General features: G+C 39.2%; 1 pseudogene; it reads right to left on the bottom strand.

Moving 5' to 3' along the window:
* Nucleotides 1–14,559: 14,559 nt before the first annotated feature.
* Nucleotides 14,560–16,660, bottom strand: LOC148694321 (uncharacterized; annotated as a pseudogene).
* Between the last annotated feature and the right edge of the window lie 2,739 nt (nucleotides 16,661–19,399).

The following is a 19,399-nucleotide window of genomic DNA, read 5'->3' as shown; positions in this document are numbered from 1 at the left end:
GAAATTTTTTACAGGGTGTAATTGAAAAAATATTGTTTTTAGAGTTTAGTTATTATGACCCTCAACCTTCAAATAAACTAACCTCGTCTTTCATGTTAGTTTATACATCAATTTCATCGTCGTCGTCGTTAAATTTGTTTTTTAAATTTTTTGTTAAACTTGATCCTGTGGTGTGCATATAATTTCTTTTTAATTTTTGCTCGTTGGCCATGACACGGTAATATGATTAAGTTTAGGTACATTGGCAAAAAGTTCCTGATAGGAGCATATTTATGTGACTTAGTTTGCTTGTTTTCGTGCATTTATGTTATTAATTCTTAGTTATTTTAATTCTTCAAGCTTCTTTTGTGTGTTTTCAGGATCATAAGACGTATTTGACGAAAGGATGCATTTTGGAGCCTTTTGGGGCCTTTTGGAGCACTTTTGGGCTAAGGATGGATAACTTATGCTTGGAGCCAAAGTGTTGGACGAAATTGAAGGCCTTGTATGCACTTTAGGACATAAAACAAAGGGCCTAGCCCATTCTCTTCCCAAAAACCATCCTAACCCGTGCATAACCTACCAATTCCAGCACCATCCACACCTTGCCGTGGCCTCCCCTTGCATTTCCAGCTTTCCCACTTCATCATTGCAGCACATTCTCTTCCATATTCCCTCTTTAATCCACATGCATCTTTAATCATTCACTCACATGCTTTCCCAACAAATAATTCAGCCACATGCACCCAAACAATCCTTTGCCGTGGCTTTCACATTCATTTCCAGCACATCCTTGGTGTGCCGTGCACTCCCATCCCATTTCCAGCTTTCCCCCTTCATAAAACAATCAGCCACACTTCCACATGCATTCCCTCTTTAATCATTCCCTCCTAGCTGTCATTCACATGCTCTCTCCCATCCATTATCTCCCTATAAAAACCATACACACTTCACACCAAAGGGAGGCCTTTGCCGTGCATAACCTTGCATTCATACACACTTCATCCATCACAAAACAATCATTGGTGCCGTGCATTCCCCTTCCAATTTCCAGCATTTTCTCCTCCATTGCAGCCACTCCAACCACTCCCCATCCCTCCAAAACACTACCCTACCATCACACATCCATTCCTCCATACAAATACCACCCCAAAACCTATCCTTAGACCTTGTGCCGCAACAAAGAGGAGGAGAAGAGGGCCTAAACGTTCATACAATTCAAGTTTGAGTTGTTGGAATTTTTAAGTGTTTCCTTTCCTTGATTTCAATGGTTAAATTTACTTATCTTTGTCTTGTACGTATGAGGAACTAAACCCCCTTTGGCTAAGGGTGTATTCGAAACCATGATTATATATGTGAAATAAGTTGATTACTTCCAGTTATCGTTGCATAAGTCGTGAATACAATTTGCTTAACCGTTTGATTTATAACTTATTCTTGTATGTTGATTGAGAGTGCACGCTTAAGTTGCATGCTTGAATTTGGTGCTAGGATATAAGTTTGTTTCACCTAATCGTTATGAGTTTATATTCACAAGTAGTGAAGGTCGCTAGTCACGATCATGTTAAGTAGATTCCTGGCAAGAGTATCATGCTTTTCATAGTTACAAATGCCTTGTCGATGCTTATGATTTCCAAAGAACGTAATGATTCTAACTTGTATCTTTATCATGCTGTTCATATAGAGAACTTGTTAGGAATAATTTGATTGCGATGCATATTCATCCAATTCAATGATTCTAGGGAAATCTGAAGGTTAATTTAAGCGGACCTAATTAACTTGGAGCGTCGAGGTTCATAACTTATTGAATTGATAACTGGAAGTTGATTTACGTTGCATATATTTCATGTGTGGAGAAGAACCCCTTAGCTATTCCATCATCCATTGATTCATCACAATTTGTTTTACAATCTGTTTTCTTTATAATCTGTCCATTTAATTTAATTTCGTCCAAACACAATCCCCCCATATTTTGTTAAGTCTTAATCATTATAATCTGTCTCATTTTGGTTTTTAAGTATTTGGAGTCACAAACACCTTTAAATTCGTCCAAATCTGCCTAGTTTACATTCTTGTTTTGTTTGTTTGATTTTCGTACAAAACCAAATCCCCAATTGTCTTAGAGTATCTAATTGGTTCAATTATGTTTTAGATTGTGTTTTTAGCTCATTTTGAGTCTTGTGAACTTGTTTCGAGTTTTCTTTAAGTGAGTTAAGTGTTTTAAAGGTTATTTTTATTTCTTTGAGTTAGTTTAAAGTGTTTAGCACCCTTAGTTAATCCCTGGTTAGAACGATCCCTACTTACATCATTACTACAATTGTCACAAATAGGGTTTAATTTGTGTGTCACATTCGTATCGCATCAGTTCCTAAACCCTAAACCTAGGATGATTCTAGGTACATTGACAAAAAAATCAACATTCACTCATAATTACAACAAAATGGTGCTTTAGTGATGAATTTCTTGGCTATAATAATTTTCCTCACCAAAAGCCACTTTCATTGTGGGTTCCCTTATGATCATAACACTATAATGTCTAATTTGGGGTCTCCAAACCTCTAATTCTTAAACTGCAAGTTCTTACAAGTCACATGCAACTCTAACAACATTTTATCTAAATTACATGACAATCCAATGGTTAGATCAACAACCCTCACACAAGTAATGGCGATTACTGTAACGATCCTTCCCCAATTTTACGGTTTTTATAATTTTAATAAGTGAATGTACGAAAATGCCCTTCGAGGTAAATGCGTTGATTTTGTTTGACTGCCTTATTGTGTCACATAAGAATCATTTTCTTGATGTATTTGGGTAGTACTCGTTGTTACGAACACGTGGGCGCAAACATAACGTAATTTGGAGTTGTAACGAAGATTTTACGAACCTTTAAACGTTGAGGGCATTTTAATAATTTGCCATTTGAAACACATGTTGTATCTGGAGTAGTGTGCCACTTGGGACCCACAGATTGGTCCCTAATCTTCTGGAACTCTCCTTCGCTTCTTTCTCTCCCGTGACTCTCTTCTCTCTCCCTTAACTCTCATTCTCTCACTTTCTCTCGGCTGCCTTTCTTCCCGTAGAAACCAAACCAGCACCAATCATTTTTCCAGCAAATTAGACACTGAAAACATCATAATCATGTCCCTAGCACCCTTGGAATTCTGAATTTGTAGTTGGGTTTCGAGAATTTTTGTGGCCAAAGGCAAGTTAGAATTCACTTTTAGGAGCCGTGGGTTTCCCTTCTGTTTCAAATAATTTTCAACCATATCTTGCACTCTAAACAGGTATAGATCGATTCTTCTTGTCGATTAGATCAATTTTCATGTTTGGATCGTATGATTTGGTTTAAAAATGAGAAAACTATAACAATTTAAGGTTTGCCTAGTTTCTGGCGACCTCCGCCACTTTCGAGGCATTTTTCGACCAAAACACGGCGAGATAGCCATCGTGCAAGGTACCAATCTCTTCCTCTCATTGAAAACTATGATTTCCATTTTTGAATCACTTAATTTCCTGGAGTATTGACAAAGTTATGGACATTGAAATGTTGCCTAGAAATTCCAGCGAGTTACCAATTTTCCCGCGGACAGCCGTCTTTCAGGCCACCTCCAGCTACCATTGGGACTCCAAGTAGGTATAAATTTGTTCTACAATTCTCTATCTTCGATTTGGTATATTATGGGTCGAATTTGGTTGAGAAACAAGTGAGATATGGAGTTCTAAAGATTGGCCCAGAAATCTGCAAAATCTGCAGAATCCGGCGAAGTTCCATTAAGGTCCGCCACTTGATTAGAATAGTAATCGATGATCCGACAGTTGGATTGTCACCAGACTCTAATACATTATAGTACATAATATTTGAGGACCATAAGAACTTACGTATCGAGGATTCGACGTACGGATCTTCCTGAATTAGATTTGTAAATTTATAAAATAAAATGTTAACCGCCATTTGAAATTATAATTGGTGGAGATCGAATGGTGGGATCGTAATGAAATTTTAGTATGATGTTTTAGAAGCATAATGTGGATATTTGGAAGTTACGGATCAGAAATCTGAGGTGTGGATCTTCTAGATCGAGTTACGTAGGGTTGTAGACCCTACCGTCGATCTTTAACTAACGGTTAACTTTTGGTCAATGAGTCTCAAATCATATACAACGTCCTTGGGAATGTGTTTTATGTAAGTTACGTGTTCTATATATACGTATATATGTTTTCCATTTTCCTAGAAATGGTTTTAAATGGATTTACGTTTTTAAATGCCATGTCAATTGCATTACATTTTAGTATATGCATTAGTACAGATATGCATATTATTGCATGATGCTACGGACGCCCAGGTAAGCTTTAGGTGAGTGCATATTGATGATAGTAATTGCAGTGTGTATGGTTATGTTTGGATGCATTTAGTGCTCATTATCCTGCACCCCGGTGTTAGTGCTTTGCTCGAGGCCAGGGCTTAGTCTTCACGTGATCGTTTACCTCCCGCACCACACGCTTACCTTGGATCCAAGGCAGGTGCCAACCTGCCGTACAGACCATATTAGGTGGTTCCGACTCATAGGTGACTTGCGATACTTTGCACAACCTTCACGTGATCGTAGCACTTGAGCGTACTTTTTTACACCCAGCCTGTCGTACATACCACATTAGGTGGTTCCGACTTGTGTGTAGGAATAGGTTGATGAGCTATAAGCTCAGCCGTACAGGTCACGTTAGGTGACTTCGGCTGACATATCAGTTTACGTTGATTTATTTCACCTGACTTACTTATTTCATTGCTGAGATACTTGACATGGCATATACTTGGTTTTCACTACTCTTGAGCATGATTTCTACATAAGTATGTATTATTTTGTGGAAACTATACGGGTTTTACAACAAGGGGTTATAACGTTTTCAAAAGGTTTTTATTAAAACTTTATTTTTAGGCCCACTCACCCTTGTTTTTTGCCCCTCCAGATTTTAGCTACTGAAAGTTCGTATCGACAAGGATTCTTGGCGAATCTCAATATAAGTGGCTATTTCTGAGGGTATGATCCTTGACCATAATACTGTACTTTACTTATGCTCTGACGTCGTGTGTGAAATGGGTTCATTCCCACTCACAGTGCACTCTTGTCTTTAGGCACTTTTATATTTAAATTTATTCACATTTTCCACATCATTATACCTTATGGCTTCGTCACCTTTCAGGTGTCGGCCAGCACAACTCGATTCGAAGTCTTAGTGGACATTCCGGGTCGGGGTTTGTCAATTACAACTTTAAGATCTAATGCTTGAATTCCACAAAACTGTTATAGGTTCACATATAGGAGGCCAACAATGTAGATAAACCCATACAGAGGCCTTATAGGCCACCACACACAGCAACATCTGTAGTGGTTTGAGTAATTATACGATATTAACAAATTAACAAAACTTCTGATGTAGTTAGACGACATGAATGACACTGATGCGTTTAGGTAAATTTTGAGGACGACACTAGTCAATTTTGAACTTAAGGGACAAAAATAAGGCCTTTTGAAAACATCACGGACTATTTGCTCCTTTTTTTTTAATGCAATAATATTCTAGTTTAATTAGGGAGAGCAGAGAAGGAATACTACCTACAAATGAGTCTCACTTAAACCTATGACTTACAAGTGAATAAAAACTACTAGACCGTAAGATCATAGTTATGCATAATATATTATTGACATTCCTTTTTGGAGGCAGTTGAAAATCAACAATGAAAGATTGGAATGTTGGTGTAGAACAAAACTTATGGGGTGAATAACATCTTGGCCCAAAACAATTTAAGCTACACTTTTCATTTGGACTAAACCCACCGAGTAGAAAAGGAATATCCTATCCACCACTTGCTACCTTATTTCACTATTGAGTTCTTAATTGTGTTTTGCACTTCTTCATATAATGGCTCAAACCTTGACGAGCCTATTGAGCAACAATAATATTTTCTTAGTAAAATTGGTATTTTTTTGGAGCTACAAAACTAGGACATAAAACATATACTCTTAAGTACTAGAGCTATAAACTTCTTGCAGAGTGAAAATAAATTTTGTTGTCATACATTGTCTTTTATTGAGAACCAAACATTATATGTATTATATTTTCTTTATTGTTTGGCCTCGTACAAATGCTAGCAAATGACTAGCTCTTATTCTTGGCTTTCTCCATAGATCTCTTTAGTGATTTGAGATGGATTTTGAAGCTTGGAAGAAAGATTGAAGACTATTAATATTTTCTCTAAGGGCCGGCTTTTTGATGTTAGAGAGGAAGAGTTGCTCTCATCTCTTGTTAAGATATGATCCTAATTGAAGGAGAAGCTAAGAGTTAGCTTATAGAGGGAGATTAGTCAACGACTCTCTCCTTCCTTTCTCACAAAACCGCCCATACATAAAGGGATGGGGTTTTTAGGCCATAACTAATGGCTATCGTTAATTCTAACTTGGATCCATGTAGAATATGCGGCATTAAGGTGTTTTGGCTTAGAATTTTTCTGTCTTTTCTCTGAGGGACAAAACTGAACAACTTTTGCTTTGTGTGTATGAGAGAAACACAAACAGTATTTATAGACTCATTGTCGGAACCCCTATGCCGCACCTCCCTTGGGTTAGGCGGAATGGGCTTTGTTCCATTTGCCTAGGCCTATCACTTACCCACTTTGGGTTTGTGACTTGGACCAATTTTAATTAAATAAGCTCCAATAGCTATTTAATTAAAATCATATCCAATAAGCCCAAATAATTAATCTAATATAATTAACAATTAATTATATCTAATTATCATCCGTATAACATTACTCGAACTTATCATGTGTGTGGCCTCTTTGGTTCTAATTAAAGCCAACAGTGAAATTAATTAATGAATTAATTTAATTCCATACACTATAAGTGACACCTAACAACATGTCATGGCTACCCGGTTAGTAGAAGTAGTAGTGAATTTTTTGCCAAATTACTATGCTAACTGAATTGCCAACCATATCATACTAATTTTATGCCAATCGGTTTTGGCATGGTATTGTACCGAACCAAAATTCTATGGTACGATATTGATATTAGATACCATTACCACAATATTACCTTACCGTACCGAAAAATATAATATATGTAATATATAATTCATTAAATCATATAATTATATATGTAATTATATAATATATATTTATATATTACTTATCACCTTTCGCTTGCCTTTGAAGTGCTTTTGCTTGGCCTCCGAAATTTGGTACGCTGTTCTAAGATTTGATCACACTTTAAATAAAATCTAGGTCATTGATTTGATTTTACAAAACTCATAATTTATGTTTTAAGAAGTCATATACAGTATATTTTTATTTTTTGAATTAGATCCATTTTCAATTTTCTTTTCTTTTGAAACTATAACTTCTATTTGGATTAGAAACTTCTATTTGATTTGGTTGGAACTTCTATTTGGATTGTAACCTTAATCTCCATCATGAATCATTTGATTTATTATGTGTGTGAATTGTAAATGATGAATAATAAATTAATTTAAGCTATAATATATGAGACAAAGGTTTAAGAAAGTCTTGCCCTTGAATTGGGTTGGGAAAAAAAGAAGATTTTGGCCCAAAACAAAGTGACAATTATCATTACTATACCATGCCAGCTGAACTATTTGACGTACCAAAATTCGGTATATTGAAAGTTTGGTACGGTAATGGTAATATATTTTGCCAAATTGAAAGTTTAGTATGATAATTGATATGGAGGTTTTGGTACGGTAATTGTACCAAACCCACCCTTAAGTAGAAGTATACATGAACTAACCATGATACTCTTTTGAACTTTGATTGTAGTTACAATGCAATTCGGTTCTTCTATCATCCTGTTTGGACCCAAAATAATATTATTAGACTGAGCATAGGTTTATGCTCGGCCCAAAGCTTTTCCAAATGTAGTATGGGCTGCCTGGTGGTCCTAAGCCATTCAGTGAAGGTGGTCGAGTCCTATTGCAAGAAGAAGTAATTTGGATGAGCGGATGGGTCAAAGTCCCAGTACGATAAGGGGTCCTAATGCAATATAGATTCTTGGGCAGCAATGAATACGGCCTGAAAAGGGGGGTGAGTTCAAAGTCCTAATAGGAGTAGGATTGGTTGAGATAAAATTGGATCAGAATAAGAAGTCCTAATCCGAATGTGGTTTCAACTTGATCTTAAGGAGGATTTGTTGCTATAAATAGAGAGCAGAGTGCATCATTCAAGCTCTCCAATTCAACACACAACTGCCCTGCGCAAACCTCTCAAACATCTTGAGATTTTTTATTTTCTTTTTCCGCCAGCACATCTTCAGTTTGGATAAACAATACTGTGAAGGCAACCAACCAACACCTTCAGTTTGGATAAACAACATTGTTGCCGTAGAATCAGCGGACCAAGAAGCACCTTAAGTTTGGATAAACAGCATTGCGTCGAGGCCGACTGGTTACCTATCCATGTCTCGGTTGAGAAGGGTTTCAGAATCCTTATTGGTAGAGGTCATCTTATTAGCCTTCCCGGTGAAGTAAGGTGTTACAAATTACTACATTCGGCAAATTGAACGCCGAGTGGTTTTATGATTGGATATTCACAAGTGAGTTTCAGAGTTTGGCATTCTAACGGCTGAACCACATTTACCATCAAGACATACATCTCTTTTGAGTACTTGTGTCCATATAGTCTGGTGTCGATTCGACGTACTTATATACTTTTACGAATATAATCACCGTGACCGAACCCGGCGCCAAAGAATCGTGAACTTCGCAAAACTAGCAGCCTCATCTTCAGGCTCGAGAACCCAAAGGTCGAGACTTGTTCCTTCCTCGGCCACAATCGCAAGATCAAGAAGTCAGTAACGCGCTCAACGCAACATCAACAAATTGTACTCCTCGGCCAAGCTCGGCGGATGAGTTGGCACGCCCCGCATCAACCGAAGGACATAGTTAGCTTATTAGTTACTCGGCCTGCGCACCACATAGGCTTTGTAATTTTTAGGGTCAACATTTTGGCATGCCTAGTGGGACCCAGTGCTAAACCTTCAGAGTTCATGACCATTAAGACACGGGCAGTTAAAAAGAAAACAGTCATGGAAAAGTCAATGATCGACCTACTAGTTCAGGGCCCTGGACAAGATTTTTCGCAAGTACAAAATCCCTTTATTACTGTGCCACCTAAGGTTGCAAGTACGATACACTGAGAAAATGAAGTTTGTCTCGGCGGCCAGCCTCGTAACGTAGAAATTCCCAATAAAACTGCAGGCATTTTCATCGAAGGAATAGTGGAAGACTGTGACGAAGATGGTGGGGAAGGTTCTGATCCCCCGACTAGGTCGTTTCTTCGAAGACGACTTGATGAACAATCTCGGTAGGTTAAACAGTCGGTTGGCCAAAAAATGAACAATCTGCTCGAAGCAATACAAAGTAATATGACTTGAACTATTGGTCAGTAAAGCCTTCGAAGATGAACACGTCGGCCAACCTTGACAACTTCCATTTAAGAGTGTTCCATTGCAAGCCGAGACATGATCCGCTTGACTCCAACTAATTGACTTGGAAAAAAGAGGAGGATCAAGCAGTAAATCAGATGGACCCAACCAGGGGTTGGAAACAACATCCGTCAATATGACGAAGGTCCAAAGGATGATCGATTCGGCCTTAAAAAAAGGGCCGAAGTTCCCAAAGTTCATCCATCCATACCCGGCTTATGTGGAGAAGTTTGAATATCCTAAGGCTTCAAGATCCCAGATTTCAGCCTTTTCGCTAGAGAATCGTCCTTATCTTCGCTAGAATATATAGCTCGGTTCATTACGCAATGTGGAGACGTTAATAGCAACTTCTATAAACTACGACTATTCAACTTCTCACTTACAGGTTCAACATTTGCTTGGTACATCAACCTTTCACCTAACTCTGTGCAGAGTTGGGAGGAATTGGTTGAAACATTCCATGAACAATTCTATTGACCGGGGATGGAAATCTCAGTTTCATCATTAGCTAGGATGGCTCAAGCCTCAGACGAGTCGCCAATGGAATACTTAACAAGGTTCAAGTCGGCCAGAAATTGGTATGGAGTACCTCTCCCTGAAGTTGAATTCTTCAGAATCGTTCTAAACATCCTGGACGTAGAATACAAAAAGAAATTCCTAGGGGCACATATCCGAGATATGTACAAACTAGCTCAGCACGTTGAACAATATGATTATTTACTCCGAGAGGACAAGATCTCAAAGTCCTCATCCCGGGGAACGATATACAAGAATCCTATGGTTAGTTACGCATTGGCCGAAAGCGAGGATTCCCAATACACCAGTGTGGACGCGGCTCAGATAGTAATAGACAAAACATACGTTTGCAAAAACCCACTTGGCCTCTGAAGAGACAATTAAAACATCGAAAGTCTACACTTTTGATATCACCAAGGCCGATGCAATTTTTGACCAATTGTTAGCAAAGATCATAAAACTTCGACCAGGACATAACATTCCTAAGGCCGAAGAGTTGAAAGGTAAAACGTATTGCAAGTACCATAATTCAAACAAACATACCACCAACAATTGCGTTGTGTTCCGTGATGCGATTCAAAGTTGGATTGATAAAGGCAAGTTAAAATTTCATGAGAAATAAATGGCTGTCGGCGTTAATCCTTTTCCCTCGATGACAATTGGCATGGTGGACACTCATCTACCTAAAAACAAAGGGAAAGGGAAGGCCAAGTTTGTCCCAGTACAACATGTCCTTAAGCAGAACTCCCAACCGTGACTCAAGATTAATTTATTCTCCAATGAACTGCCCATGGAGTTTTTGGTGCCAGCCATAGTTGAATCTATGTTAGGTTCCAGTTCCGAAGAAGCTGATAGACCAATGGTTTTGTATGGCCATTGTAAGACACGCGTTGTCCTAACCGAACCTAAAGAGAAAACACCTCAGGCTCCAACTTCATGGTGACCGTCCACGGCCGAAGCAACACCTCCAAAGGAACTCGGTGCCGACCAATGCCAGAAGGTGTTCGAGAGACTCGGGCCTCAAGTACGACCAAATGGTCCAACCTCAGTTAGACGGCGTCTTGACTTTGACACACCGTTTTATAATGAGAACTACTATTCACGTAACTCTAGCAGTTTGAGTTCATCAGTGAGTCAAAAAACCTTCAAGCCGCCTAAGCCATGCGACCAACGCTGGTATAGTTACAACTCTCCCACTGGTATGTATACGTCGTTATCGAAATCTCAAAAACGTCGCCGTCAGCGGATAGGCTGCATGGCCTGATGATAGGAAACACAAGCCAATTCAACTACCAGGTGGCAGCCAAAAGATATAGCGAGAAGTGGCGATGACTGACCAACCCCGACCATTATGGCCGAACTACTTCAAGAGAAAAATGTTGTTCATCGCGATTTTGAAACCACCATTGCAGAATCTGAAAAATGAATTAAACTCCTTCTTCGGCCTGGGGAGATGAAAGCTCGTCTCAAGCATTTCATACAAGAAGCCGAAAACAATATGATTGGGCAACAGAAGAAAATAATATGATCTGATTGGTCCCAAAATAATAGAAGCCCATATAATTAGTCCAAAATTTACCCGTTTACGCACCTAAATATTCATAACTTTCTCGTTATAACTCTGATTCGATCCTAGCTCACGTGAACGCTCTCGTGACGTCGAGTACAATTCAATCACGTCAGCGGGCAAAATAATTTAAAACTATATACGTACATCCACGTCACCTAGCCAACAAGGGCATAATCATCATTTTCACACATCTGAGGATAAAATATGTATTTATTTGGGATGGGTAGTCACAACCTACCCCCTTTAAAGAAATTTTTGCCCCCGAAATTTTTGTACACTAGCATAAGAACACATTAATATCCATAAAATAGGCTTGGATATAAATCTCACATATGATCCTCCATCTCTTAAGTGGTTTCCTTCATTGAATGGTTCCTCCATAAACTTTCACGATACGCACAGTCTTGTTCCTAAGAACCTTATCCTTCCAATCTAAAATCGTCACCAGTTCCTCGCCGTATGTCAAATCTGGATTAATTTCTAATGATTAAGGAGGTATCACGTGTGACGGATTAGAGACATAATAATGAAGCATAGAGACATGAAAAACATCGTGCACCCTTGATAGTTTTAGAGGTAACTCAAGTTTGGGGGCGACTTCATCGACTCGCTCGATGATCTGGTACGGTCCAATGTGTCGAGGGCTTAATTTACCTTTCTTACCAAATCCTACCACGCATTTCCATGAGGATAGCTTTAGAAATACCCAATCTCCAACTTTATATACTTTGTTAGTGGCATGCTTATCAGCAAGACTCTTTCGTCGATCCTGGGCCACTTTCAGGTTAGCTTTAATTACCTAAATATTTTGGGTAGTCTCATCAACAATCTCAGGGCCCACTAACACCCTATCGCCAACTTCTGACCAACATAGTGAAGTACGACAGGTCTTACCATAAAGTGCCTCGAAATGTGACATACCGATACTAGAATGGTAGCTGTTATTGTAGGCAAACTCAATTAAATCCAAACGCTTATGCCAAACGTTACCAAACTACAGCACTGAAGATCTTAACATATCTTCTAGTGTCTGGATAGTTCTCTCAGATTGCCTGTCTGTCTGTGGATGGTATGTCATACTATAAAGCAATCTCGAACCAAGAGCTTCTTGGAAAGCTACCCAAAACTTAAAAGTGAACCTAGGATCCCGATCATAAATAATACTAATCGGAACCTTGTGATATTTAACAATCCCTGTATAAATAGCTCAGCTAATCGTCTTAAAGAATAGTTCTCTCGAACTGGTATAAAGTGTGCTGACTTAGTAAGTCGATCCATTATCATCCAAATGCCATCATACCCATTTCAAGTACGAGGAAGCTTGTACACGAAATCTATGGTAATATTTTCCCATTTCCACTAGGGAACAGGAAGTGGCTGCATTAATCCAAAAGGCTTCTTCATTTCAGCTTTGACTTGCTGACAAATTGCACATCGACTCACATATTTAGCAATCTCTCTCTTTATGCTAGGCCAGTAGTAGAAATGTCGAATAGTGTGATACATCTTGGTACTCCCAAGAAGCATCACATAGGCCGATATATGCACCTCATCAAGAATATCTTTCTTTAGTTTTGCAATATTCGGCATATACATCCGACTTCCCTACATAAGCATGCCATCAGATTCCCGAATCATGATATCTTTCTTTTTCCCATCTGAAACTGCCTGAATTAACTTCTGAGATTCCTCATCATTCATTTGAGCCTCGAGCACATGATCTATCAAGATTGGTCTGACTCGAAAACTTACAAGTAGGGCTTCTTCTTGATCTACCACTCCCAAATCAACTCTAATAGATCTCAATTCTGTGAGAAGAGGGACACGACAAGCATGTAAAGTATTAAGTCGGCCATGTGATTTCCTGCTAAGCGCATCTGCCACCAAGTTTGCACGACCAGGGTGATACTTAATCGTGTAATCATAGTCACTGAGCAATTCTATCCACCTTTGCTGTTGAAGGTTAAAAATTTTTTGGGTGAAAAGGTATTTTTTGATCTGTGAAAATCTTGCACTTTTCCTTGTATAAATAATGCCTCCAAATCTTCAAGGCAAAAATAATAGCGGTTAGCTCAAGATCGTGTGTGGGGTAGGTAATTCATCTTGTGGGGCTTCAGTTGTCGTGAAACACAAGCAATCACCCTGCCATGCTGCATTAACACACAATCTAAGCCACTCAAGGAAGCATCACTATAAATCTCAAAATTACCACTGTCGTCTGGAAACGCCAAAATAGGTACGTGACTGAGACAATACTTTAGCTACTGGAAACTCCGCTCACAATCATCATTCCACTCGAATTTAACATCTTTTCTAGTTAACCTCATCAGTGGTAAAGCTATGGTTGAAAAATCTTTAACAAATCGTCGGTAGTAGCTTGCTAAGCCGAGAAAACTCCGTACCTTAGTGACGGTTCATGGTTACTCCCAATTTTCAACTGCAGTTACTTTATATGGGTCCACCTGAATAACCTGAGTTGATATTAAATGCCCCAAAAATGCCACTTGATCTAACCAAAATTGGCATTTACTAAACTTAGCATATAACTGGTGTTCTCTCAATTTCTTCAAAACCAGGGTGAGATGTCGAATATGTTCTGCCTTAGACTTAGAATACACCAAAATATCATCAATAAAGACAATAACGAACCTATCAAGGTATAGCTTAAATACTCAATTCATTAGGTCCATAAAAGCTGCAGGTGCATTCATTAACTCGAATGGCATTACGAGGAACTCATAATGACCATATCGAGTCCTAAAAGCCGTCTTAGGGACATCTTCACTTCTGATCTTTAATTGATAATACCCAGAGCTCAAATCAATATTGGATAACACGCAGGCACCTCGAAGCTGGTCAAATAGATCATCTATACGCAACAATGGATAACGGTTTTTAATTGTTACCCGATTCAGCTGTCGATAATCGATACACAGCCTCAAAGTCCCGTTCTTGTTTCGTACAAATAATTGGAGCTCCCCAAGGTGAAGTACTAGGCTAAATGAAACCCTTATCAATCAATTCCTGCAACTGGGTTTTCAATTCCCTCAACTCAGCAGGAGCCATTCGGTTAGGAGTTAAGGAAATAAGATCTGTACTTGAAAGTAAATCAATAGTGAACTCTACTTCTCTATCTGGTGGTAATCTAGGTAAATCATCTGGGAAAACATCAGGGAAATGTCTAACTACTCGTACATCCTCTACACGGATAGGAGTATCCTCGTTCAATAACACGTGAGCCAAATAACCCTGACAACATTTTCTTAATATCCGCTTGGCCCTCATGGTAAAAATGATGTTGTGTTTTAATCCACTACGTGCACCCACAAAGGTAACCACAGGCAAGTCCGGTCGATGGAAATTGACCATTTTCTCGTAACAATCCATCTTGGCACGATTGTAATGTAACCAATCCATGCCTATAATAACATTGAAATCAACGATATCTAATGGAACAAGATTAGCTGGCATGACGATGTCCTCCACCAAAATAGGACATCCTTGATATACCCAGCTAACATGACATGTCTCGCCTCTAGGCATCAAAAACTCTAACTCATAACCGAAATGTGTGGGGTAGGGTTGCATTGTCTGAACAAACGTATGAGAAATAACAGAGTGTGTGGCACCATAATCAATTAATACTCTAGCAAAATGGCCAAGAATATTCAACATACCCATAATCAGATCAGGGTTGTTCTGAGCATCTTGCAGAGTGATATGATAGACACGACCCTGCGCCTGCTGTCGGCTTCCACGACCTCTGTTACCTTGGTTTCCACATCCTTGCATGGCTCGTCCCTGACCATGCTGGTTAGGTTGCATAGTTGGTCCAGCACTGCTAGAAGCAACCTCAACATTTTGGGACTGTCCTCTAGGATACCATTGTGATCCACCACATGGATATGGCGGATATGGCATGTAATCTCTTGGATACTGAGTGTAACCACTTTGATGATATGGATTGTGTGGGTACTGATACTTTCCTCTAGAATATGGAGCTATATCACCCTAATAATGATATGCTCCACCATAACCCGTCGGGGTATAACCACTAGACCTTGGAACCTGCTGAAGTGGAATTGCTGGTGGTAAGGCAGGCTAGGGCTTCTGCTGGCTCTGAGGGCACTGATTAGCCCAATATCCCATCTGGCCACAAGTAAAACATCTACTTCTACGTCGTCTACACTTCTCGAAATGCTAATTATTGCATCTACGACAAAGTACATCTGAGCTACTCGAATATCTCTATCTCTAGAATCGGGAACTTCTTGAAAACCGGTCGCCCTTCCGCGGTGCAGTGAAACTTGAGCCTCTACTAGAATAACCAAAACTAGTGCCACTCCTCTTAAAAGTCAACGTTTTCCGAGGTCCCTGTGATGACTGGCCTTTATCTTTATTATTATTTTTCTTTTGGTTATTATCTTTTTCTTCTTCCTCCTTGCTATCATTTGGAGCGTTCTTAGAATCCTCAACCCGAAGTAGAACCTCATAAAACTCCTGATATGTAGAACAGGGAGTTGTGGTCACCATAGAATGCCATTTCTTTTGAGTACCCCACTTAAAGTGGTGAACCATCTCCGCAGGATTTGCGGAAATCTTAGGACAATATCGGGACAAGTCAGTAAAGTTTCAATAATACTCATTAACTGACATTTTCCCTTGCTTTAGATGTGAGAATTCTTGCTTCTTATGATCCACATACTTTGGGGGTACAAATCTCTTCAAATAGTTGCTTAAAAACCTCCTAATCTGTGGCTTCTTCTAGTAACAACTGAAAAGATTCTTGCCTCCACTAGGATGCAACATCTTCACCCAAAAACCAAGTGGTTGTCTCAACCCATCTATCCTTAGGGAAATTACCTTATCGCTGCATCACTTGATAAGTTTTCTTGACATGATTAAGCCAACGCTCAGCTCCCTCGGGTCCCTCAGTGCCAACAAAATTATTCAACTTTAAGTTATATACAGTTTCCAAATGAGTCCTCCGGGGATGACAAAGTGAGGATTGAATGGCACTAGCAATGGCTTCACCAAGTTGGGCAATATCAGGAAAATTAGATTCAGATGAAGCATGTGGCTTTCTACGAGGTGGCATGGTTCTGACATAAGACATCAAAATGATTAAAATACCCATAAAATGTGCAAGACTACCAAACCTAAGCTCTGATACCAAACTGACACACCCCGACCGGAATCGAGGCATGATGGCCGTCACATGCGGGTGACGTAGCCATGAGCGCATTACGGAAGTGACAGCGATATGAAAATATGAGTAATTAAAAACCAAAACTAACTAATTTACACTAAGATAACCATAAAAGGATGCAGAGATGTTTAAAGTAGTAATATAAGTACTCAGAGCACAGGTAACCTAAATGCAGTCCAGCAGGTTAAATATTAATTATATAAGACAAGAGAGCAATTCCTACATTAGTTAAAGTCTGTCAGAATCGCCATAGAGTCTTTGTAAGCCACCAACATGAACGGCTGATTAGAACTTGGAGGGGCGCAAAACAGAAAACGTGAGTGGGCAAAAACAAAGCTTTTTAAAACCATTTCTCTTTCCAAAAATAATAACCCTTCATTGTAAAACCCGTATAATTTCCCAGAAAATAATAATACATATGTATATAAAAGTCATGCTTGAGCGCAATGAAAACCAAAGTATATTCCATGCCAAGTATCTCAGTAACAAATATGTAAGCCAGGTGATGTGAATCAATATAAAATGATATGCCAGCTCGAGTCACCTAACATGACCTGTACGGCTAAACCCATAGCTCATAAACCAATTCCTGCACACAAGTCGGATTTACCTATTATGGTCTATACGATATGGCTGGGTGTTAATAAGTACACTCAAGTGCCACGATCACGTGAAGGCTGTGCGAATAATCATGGGTCACCTACGAGTCTGAACCATCTAACGTGGTCTGTATGATAAGGCCATGCACCAAACTTGGATCCAAGGTGAGCGTACGGTGCTGGAGGTGAACCTCACGTGAAGGACTGTGCCCTGGCCACAGGATCGAGCACTAACACTGGGGTGCAGGATAATGAGCTCTAAATGCATCTACGCATAATCATAAACAATGCAACCACTATCATATCATAGTACTCAACTGAAACTTACCTGGCCTCCACAGTGTCATACAATGTTATGCATACACATGCTAATGCATATAATAAAATGAAGTGCAAAGATGACATGACATTTAGAAGAATACGCTCGTTTGAAACAGTTTTTGGGAAAATGTAAAGCATATATACGTATATATAAAAAACCAAAAGCCTACTCACTGGTATGTAGCGAGGTCATAACCCTTAAGCCTTGCCTGGCTATGCTCGTCCTATAGAAACGTCTCACCTATATATGAAACAACTAATTTAACGTTAATTTTAAACACATAACCAAATCGTGTAATAACTTTTCATACATTGCTCAATTGGGGTATTTGAATATACTATCGTGACCTACTCAACACCACGAGCATCCCCATATTTTTAGAAAAAATTTCTGATGTCCCATGTGCCCTTATGTGCCAGCCAAAGCACGGCCACATGCGCCGACCACGCGCAGGCACATGCCTGGCACGCTGATGGAATCCCTAACGGCATTAGGGAATATGCCATTAAATATTAGAATATTTCGTTTAAAAACTAATAGAGTTAACTGACGCCGTTAGTATATTCCGTCAAGGTTGACAGAATATTCCTTGTCTTCTCCGGTAACTCACCAGAAACCGCCGCTGGCCGCCGCCTGTAACGCCGAATTTTGGAAAGTTTTCTAAAGCTTATAACTACTTCATTTCTCAACCAAAATTCACGAATTTTATATGGATTTGAAGCTCTCAACAAGGAGAACATCATCTTACCTATTTGAAGTCTTAAAACTGACGGAAAACAGTCGGAAAAACTCTTGGAAAATCCTGCTAAATTGGAACTTCTCGAAAACACCTACTTCGACCTCAACTTTGTCCCAACTCCCTTCTAAGGTTCCTATAAAGTTGTTTATGAGCTTCCTCGAGCCTTAAAACCTTGGGAAAAGGGCTCGATCACGATGGAGCAACAACCACCTAGTTGGAGTTCGAGAGTTCTCAGGTTCCTGTGACTTGTTCCACGACCAAAAGGTATCACTCAACTCATGAGGTTACGAGGAATATGATGGTGGACTTTAACAAGTCGATCCATAACGTTTGGTTAGGGTTATAGGTGATGGTCTCTCGATTGTACGGACAAGAGAAAATTCGAGAAGGAAGGAGAGGGTGAGGTTGTACGTGTGTGTGTGTGTTACAGGATTGGGCAATAAAAGAAAATAATATGATTTGATTGGGCCAAAAAGAATAGGAGCCCATATAATTAGTCCAAAATTTACCCGTTTACGCACCTAAATATTCATAACTTTCTCGTTATAAGTCTAATTCGAGCCTAGCTCGCGTTAACGCTCTCGTGACATCAAGTAATTTTTTATCACGTCAGCGGGAAAAATAATTTAAAACTATATACCTACATCCACGTCACCCAACCAACGACGGCATAATCATCATTTCCACACATTTGAGGATAAAATATGTATTTATTTAGGACGGGTCGTCACACCCACCCCCTCCCCCTTCGTGTAGATAATACCCCTTAGTGTAGATAATATCGTTTGTTAAAAAAAAAATGAAATCATAATATCCTGTGTTAAAATAAAAAAAATAATGATTTGACAACTAATTTAATCACATTATTATTTGCATGCGAAAGACCTTTTTTTTTTTTTTTTTTTTAATAACTGGCGTTATACGCCTCTTAAGATGTTTTGAACGTGTTTAAAAATAGAGAAAATAAT

Source organism: Pyrus communis, chromosome 9 (genome assembly GCF_041283825.1).
Source record: "Pyrus communis isolate YQ-2024b chromosome 9, ASM4128382v1, whole genome shotgun sequence".
Classification (NCBI taxonomy): Eukaryota; Viridiplantae; Streptophyta; class Magnoliopsida; order Rosales; family Rosaceae; genus Pyrus; species Pyrus communis.
Note: the sequence above shows the minus strand (reverse complement) of the source record. Positions and strands in the feature narration are given on the sequence as shown.